Source organism: Leptidea sinapis, chromosome 3 (genome assembly GCF_905404315.1).
Source record: "Leptidea sinapis chromosome 3, ilLepSina1.1, whole genome shotgun sequence".
Taxonomy (NCBI): domain Eukaryota; kingdom Metazoa; phylum Arthropoda; class Insecta; order Lepidoptera; family Pieridae; genus Leptidea; species Leptidea sinapis.
In genome coordinates this window covers 4,579,011-4,586,753 of record NC_066267.1, presented here as the reverse complement: position 1 = coordinate 4,586,753, position 7,743 = coordinate 4,579,011, and positions in this window count along the sequence as shown.

Genomic DNA, 7,743 nt, shown 5'->3' with positions numbered 1-7,743 from the left:
GCGACAGCCACTGAACAACTGGTTCCGTGACTTTCTCACATCTCGTACATATCGTGTGAAGGTAGGCGATTCCCTCAGTGAGGAGGTGAAGGTACCGACCTCGCTGAGACGTGTCGCTTGGTTCAACAGGATATTGACTCCGTAGTCAAATGGTCACACGACAATGGTATTATGTTAAATGCAGATAAAACAAAACTTCTAGTTATTGGCTCGCCTTATCTTCGTTCTACAGGTTCACCGCCTCCCTTGTATGCACACAGTTTTAACTGCTTTCATAATAATTTAAGTAATTGCCTATGTAGTCCTATAGAAATAGTTAATTTTGTAACATACTTAGGTATTAAAGTAGATTCTAATTCAAATTCAAATTCAAAAACACTTTATTCATGTAGGTCACAAAAATGACACTTATGAATGTCAAAAAAAAATATATAAATATTGTTTCTTATTGAATTTACCGCTACTTCGTAAAAGGTTGAGCTAATGAGAAGAAGTAGCAAGAAACTCATTGCCACTCTTTTAAGTCAAGATTTACATTTTAGTTGTTTTACAAATCATTTCAATTACAATATATGCAAAGTGACGCAACAAAAATACTCAAAAGTCAAAAACTGAAAGGCTTACATGAGTAAGTCAAAAAAAGTAAAATTAATACTTATAAACACAAGAGTTATTGAGTATAGTAGATGCATCAATCCACACATACCGTAAATAAATAGAGGCATTATGTGAGCATTACATAAAATAAAATATATAATAACTTTAACTTTAAAGGAAATAATAATAATAAAAAAAACACATCAAGCAGATCTCCCGGTAACAAGATCATCCAGCCCCCAGCTCTAATTTCTCCTGGTTCCACCATGTTGACTTTATTTGTAGCAAATTATGAATTCTACTAGGAAAATTTTACCACCTTAGTTTTAGAATACCCATTAGTACCTTAAAGTGCTTATACTTTTCTTTGGTGGAATCCATAATTGATTATGCGCTTGATAGCTATGGGCTTACTTTTAAAACATATATCGATAGAATCGAATCACTTCAAATGCGATTTTTAAAATTTCTTGTCACCAAAAAAGTTAAAAATAAATGTAAAAATGATTATAGAAAATTATTTTAAATATGTAAAGTATTGCCAGTAAGCTTAAAAATAAGTACTTATTAGCCATTAACAATCATGGCAATCAAGAACATAACCCAATTATGCACAACCACGATACTCGGTTGATGCCCGCTGGTAAGTTCGAGGTTCCTAGAATCAATAACTACTACGGAGATAGGACTTTGAAAAAACTCCTACCTTATCTATTAAACAGCTTGCCTGAGGCCATCCGACTAGAAACCAGTAAAAGAAAATTTAAAACTAAACTTAAGAAATATTTATTGTCAACACTGCCTTAAATTAAATTTTTTATTATATTTTTTATCAATATTTGTTAATTACACTTGTATAAAATCAATGTTCTAATAAGCATTAATGTATATTACAAGAGACTTGATCTTGCAGAGAAACTGTCCAAACTGTTTTGCGGGACTATGTTAGCTTTTAAGATTCTTTCTGTAAATGATTAATAGTATAAATAAATAAAAATAAAAATAAATAAACTAGATCAAAGTTACTGTTATAAAAGAAGCGAACTACTAATGAACATTTAGGAATACTTTTGATAAATAATATCCTATGATAATACATCAATAATTTTATCCTATGATAATGTGTCAGTAATTTTATGCTTTAATAATATTATGTCAATAAACTTATCCTATAGTAATAATTGCGCAATCATTTGGGCTATGTCGGTGACTTTAGTTCTCATACCGATCTCGTCATTTCCGATTCATTCTCGCTTGTGTGCTTCATATTGAGCAATTATTTAGATAAAATTATTTTTTAAAACTCTATACGTACATAGGCTGCACTAAAAGTATCGGGAATGGAATATTTCCACTGTTCCTCTCATATTAAAATATTTTTAATTGAAAACTCCTTGGTTTTAAAAATCGAATACCATTTATTTATTTAAAAAAAGATTCTCGGTCTTGTCAAACTTGTTTAGTCGTTGAGAAAATGGAATGACTCGAGAAAATTCTAGAGTGATGATTTATTATGACTTTCGAAGTGGTTTAACACAAAAACAGTGTGTTTTTGTGTTAAACCACTAGTCACCAAAGAAAACGTTGATGCTGTGCGTAAGCTGATTGAGGAAGAGCCCCGACCTAAGCCCTAATGATTTCTATACTTTCCCTAAAATAAAGAATAAATTGCGTGGTCAGAGATTTTCATCACCTGAAGAAGCTTGTAGACGCCAACAAAACGGCCATTTTGGAGACCCCAACTTCCGAATGGAATGGTTGCTTCAACGATTGGTTCCATCATATGGAAAAATGTGTCAAATTTCGCAGAGAATACTTCGAAAAGCAATAAATACATTTTAAATACTAATGTTGTGTCACTTCCTTGATTCCCGAAATTTTCAGTGCCGCTTCGTATCGGTTAAATATTTTAACAAAAATAATTTAATATTATTATTTATTATCATCTCATATAAAAATCCACTTGGTAATCCGTAAAGATTCTCTACTTGTAACACAGATTGTCTGTTTTCCCCGACCTGGCAAAAAAAGAAGAAGAAAGTAAAAGAGACAGAACTGATTTACAAATATCGGTTACAATTTGTATGAAACTTTTTAGTTGCTATAAATAAAAATAGAAGCTTAATCACTCCCAAATATTTGAAACCAAACTTTTCAAATTTTATTCCGTGTACAACTAAAGTTATACTAGATAATTTCTTATTGATTGAACTTCTAGGCTTCCTATAAATCATTGTATAAATATAAAGTTGCTTGCAATTTTATTTTGCAATTTCCAGCTCTTTACCAATGAATAAAATTTATCTGTAGGTTTCCTTATTATGCCCTGTTTATTAGTTTCTCTAACACAAGATAATAATATTTTCACCTAACCTCAATCTAAATTCAGGTCGAATAGTACTGTACAATTTTTTGTAACATAATCTCCTTCCATAAATTCCACAATACAATGCGCTTATAAAGTTAAAAAATCAAACATTTAAGTGATAACTGGTTTGAATAGATATGAATTATTACGAGTGCTAACTGGGGGCTATTCAGAACACTATAGACGTGAGTCTCATACCAGCTGGTATTCAGATGATAACAAAAGCTCCTCTATACAAAATGAAAGCCTTTGAGAACTTTATCTGGAGTACGGACGCTTAGCAAAGTTACGCGTGTCATTTAGGAAATGTTAAAGCTCAATGTGAAATAGGTTTTATTTAAATATTTTTTAAATTTGGAATCTTTCACTACGACAGCACGATTTACAAACTTTCGCACCTAAACAATAATAGAAATACTTTAATTGGTGGGTAAGCTATACAAATCTGTTCAATAGCGTTAATAATCTGGATGTCTTCTGCACGAGAGTAGAGTTTGCAAGACGTATTAATTAATTACCCCACATAGTATCGGTTGTTTTTATGTCCACATTTAGATTGTTTTCAGTTTCATTTTTCTACACAACTACTATTACATTTTTACTTTCTATATCTGTTGGTGTTCTATCTTTTTCAATTCAATTTTTTTTTCATTTTAGCTAGGCGAATACGAAGCATATTGGGTCGAAAATGGTTTATGTTGATGTGGTTGTTCTAAATAAAAACTAATTTTACATACGAAAACAATCAGAGAATAAGACCATAGATTAATGTAAATACATCAATAGAGTATTTAAATGCTTTAGAATTAACTATACTCATTATTTCTGTAGCCTTTATATGTGTTGATTTTATGTTTACAAAACATTTTCTTTGCAATCTTCTTATGTAAGAGGTTTTCTATAAAGTTTTATTTAATTATTTTTGTCTTTGTCCATTATTTAGAGACAAAGTTAAGTCTCGTTATAAAATATAATTTTGACCTGATGATGGGTTCTATGGAAAATTGTAACTCTTCGAATTTTAAAATGATTAATACTCATTGCCTTACACGAGAAAGTCAATAAAACAAGTAAATAAATAAAAACCCAAGAGGTAATGAATTTTGTATATAATATAATGCACTATACAATCCAAATACACTTCAAGAAAAGCGTGTACACCTTCCTTAAAAGCCGGCAACGCTCTTGTGATTCCTCTGGTGTTGCAGGAGAGTGTGGGCGGCGGTGATCACTTAACACCAGGTGACCCGTACGCTCGTTTGTCCTCCTATTCCATAAAAAAAAAACACTAAATAAATAAAGGTATTATGCAAGCATTTTATTAGCAATTATATTTTATAAATGAAGTCCTCTAAATTCATATTAAAGGTTTGTAAAATGATCAATACCAAATATGCAATATAATGTTATGTAACCGCAGGCATGGTTCATCTGCCTATTGAAGCAATCGACGGAAATAATAAATAGACAATTATGATATCGATGATAGATTTGAAACCGCAAACAAAAGTATCGATTCAACCAATCAGCATTGCAATTGATTTGTGTTTTATAAATTTGCAATAGTATTACAGATATTGGAACATAATAGTTACGTGGGAAGCACTAAAAATTTCCGGGATGAAGATGAAAAAAAAATCTGTTAAATTATTGTTTCTCAAAATATTCTGCATCAGCTTTAATGCACTTTTTCGCCAGTCGTCAGTAGTGACTTAAGAATCATGTTATTCATACTCTTTTAGAGCCTTCCTTGGTGATAAGCATTGAGGTCGCGTTGTGCCAGGTTGGAACTGCTTGCAGGGGGGCTCATAACTGATTGAAAATTATTACTTTTTTTAATTTCGTTTTCTTGTTCAGCATATTTTATTTTTTATAATATTATTTTTTTTACCTTTTGAATCTAAAAACGATGATAATTTCGTTAAAAAGAACAATCAACTTTTTGGTCTGCGCATGTTCTAGTTCGCGCTTTAGTCTTTGGCAGGAAGGCACTACTGCATTTTTGACATAGAAAAACGCTAATCCAAATGATCATGGTAAGAAAAATGAGAGATCGGTTATCGGTAAAGTGGATAAAATCAAGTGCTAAGATTACATTATAACCTTTAGAATTATTAAATTAAATTAAAAAAATTGATTTAATTACACATTATTCGCGGGAATCTATAAATATTTAGTGTTATGTCCACTAATAAGCGGAATTAACACTTAAAATAACTCATAATACCGTACTCTTGTACATTTATATTCTAATCAATAGTATATCGTGAGTTCCTCAATATCTTAAAAGCATTATGATCCGTTTAATCGGACAGGTATCACGCCACAAGTAAGGATATCATCCCCACCATCTGGATGTGTGGCGGCCCCTCCACAGTGCGGGTTTCAAGGAGCTTTCTTCCACGTACTAAAAAGCTGTGGAATGAGCTTTTATCGTCGCGGTGTTTCCGGGACGATAAAGCAGAATTGTCAAATTGTAAGTAGAAGTATTTGGTGAGTATTGCATGATACGTAAATTAGGATTATTTTATTGTTGTTTGCTGAGTTCTCGTTACAGGTTTTATCATGCTCGCTTAAATATCAATGCCTGTGGCGGCGACATGGGACGGGTCATCCCCTTCCCTAAAATATGGTTGAGGGAGGCGATGGCTGGCTCATGCGTGATGCTCGTGAACGGGCGCTGCTTGTGGTGGCAGGATGATCCTGTTGCCGGGGACTCGGTTTCAGATTCTTAAAAGTTATTGTATATATATATATATATGTATGGATATATACATGTTGATTTATTTATAATCGCTTATAAGATGCTCACAGAATACATTTATTGATTTATGGTGTATGTGGATGATGCAGCTACTGTACTCAATAAGTTTTGTATTAATTTACATTTACTTTTTTGACTTACTCGTGTAAGGCATTGACTATATGACGTTTGAGTGTGTTTGTTGCATCATCTTACATTTTACATATTATATTGTAATTGAAATGATCTGTAAATCTTGATATAGAAGAGTGGCAATGAGTTTCTTGCTACTTCTTCTCATTAGCTCAACACTTTACGAAGTAGCGGTAGATTCAATAAGAAAATATTTTTTTTTGACATTCATAAGTGTCATTGTCCGTGACTTACGTGAATAAACTGATTTTGATTTGATTTTGATTTGATTTGATATGACATGGGTACCTTCAAAAAAAGCGCGTACACTTTCCTAAATGGCCGACAACGTTCCTGTGATTCCTCTGGTGTTGCAAGAGATTGTGGGCGGCGGTGATCAATTAACACCAAGTGGACCCGTAAGCTCGTTTATCCTTCTGTTCCATAAAAAATCTAACTAGATTATAATTTTAATTATTGTCTTGATACAATCAAATATAATCAAAGCTTTTCTGTAACTGTGATAATAAATAGCTAAGATATGTTAGATATTTTATACGCCTAGATAGACTTTTTTTTATTTATTTTTTATGAAAATAAGGGACGAGACGAGTAGGACGTTCAGCTGATGGTATTCATACACCCTACCCATTACAATGTAGTGCCACTAGTACTGTAGCACTACAATTGCGCTCGTCACCTTGAGACATAAGGTGTTGAGTCTCATTTGCCAATAATTTCACTAGCTACGGCGCCCTTCTGACTGAAACAGTAATATCTACACATTACTGCTTCGCGGCAGAAATAGGCGCCGTTGTGGTACCCATAATCTAGCCGGCTTCCTATGCAAAGGAGCCTCCCACTGGTCGTCTGGAAACGTCGAAAAAATAGACTTTAGAACGTCAACGAAGTGTCATACAAATCTCGAGTGTAAGATGTAGCTTGTCACGCACAATAAAGTAATATTCCTGGCCTGTTTTTATCGGTTGTCTAACAGCAAGAGACTCTATTCAGAGTTCAGACGAATATATTATCTAAGCGATTTACAATACTGTTTAGTTACTTTATTTATGGTTTTTGATGTAATTTCATCCTTTGTTAAAAATAGTCTAGTCGAAAATTTCAAACGAGTGTTATTGCTTGATAAAGCTCTTAAAAATAAGATCAATGGGCGATGGAAAAAAATATATTTATTGCAATTTACCGTCTTTAGCGTCAGTGGGACCATAGTATAACGACAGCGCGAATATATATTTTCGGCGCTGCATAAGAATTATAAATAAAAGATATTATCTCTATTATTTATTCGTAACTTTTTATTTGGACTTGAACCTTCCTTTCTTCAAAATTTCTTAAATATAAATGTATTTAGTAATTACCCAAAAAAAAGCTATCTGTATATTTTATGTGCCTATACGTCATAATTTCGATACTTTTTATGAACGTCATTGTGAATCAAATGAGCTATCGCTCTTATTTTACGCTTTATCAATAACTAGCTAACTCGACACACAAAAACTCTTTATGAAATTTCGTAAATACACGAAAGTACTATGCATATCAAATTTCAAGTCTCTTTGTTTCGGTTGTATCTTATTGTTCCGGAGATATTGTGATAAGTCATTTATAGATGGAAATCTCTTATATTATATATTATATAGATTAATAAGTTTTTGAACATGTTGAGTAGCCTGAATTTTGAACTTATTGTATGTCACATTTTATTATTTCTAACTTAATTTTATTCTTGGAATTTCATTAACCAACATTACAGTGAGTTCATTTTACCAACGATGATTACAAGCCTGTAACCTGAATTTTAAATTACACGTTATACAATAAACGTAAGAACCAATCTTCGTTAATGTAATGGTAGGCTCCGATTAAACTTGATGTAAATTTG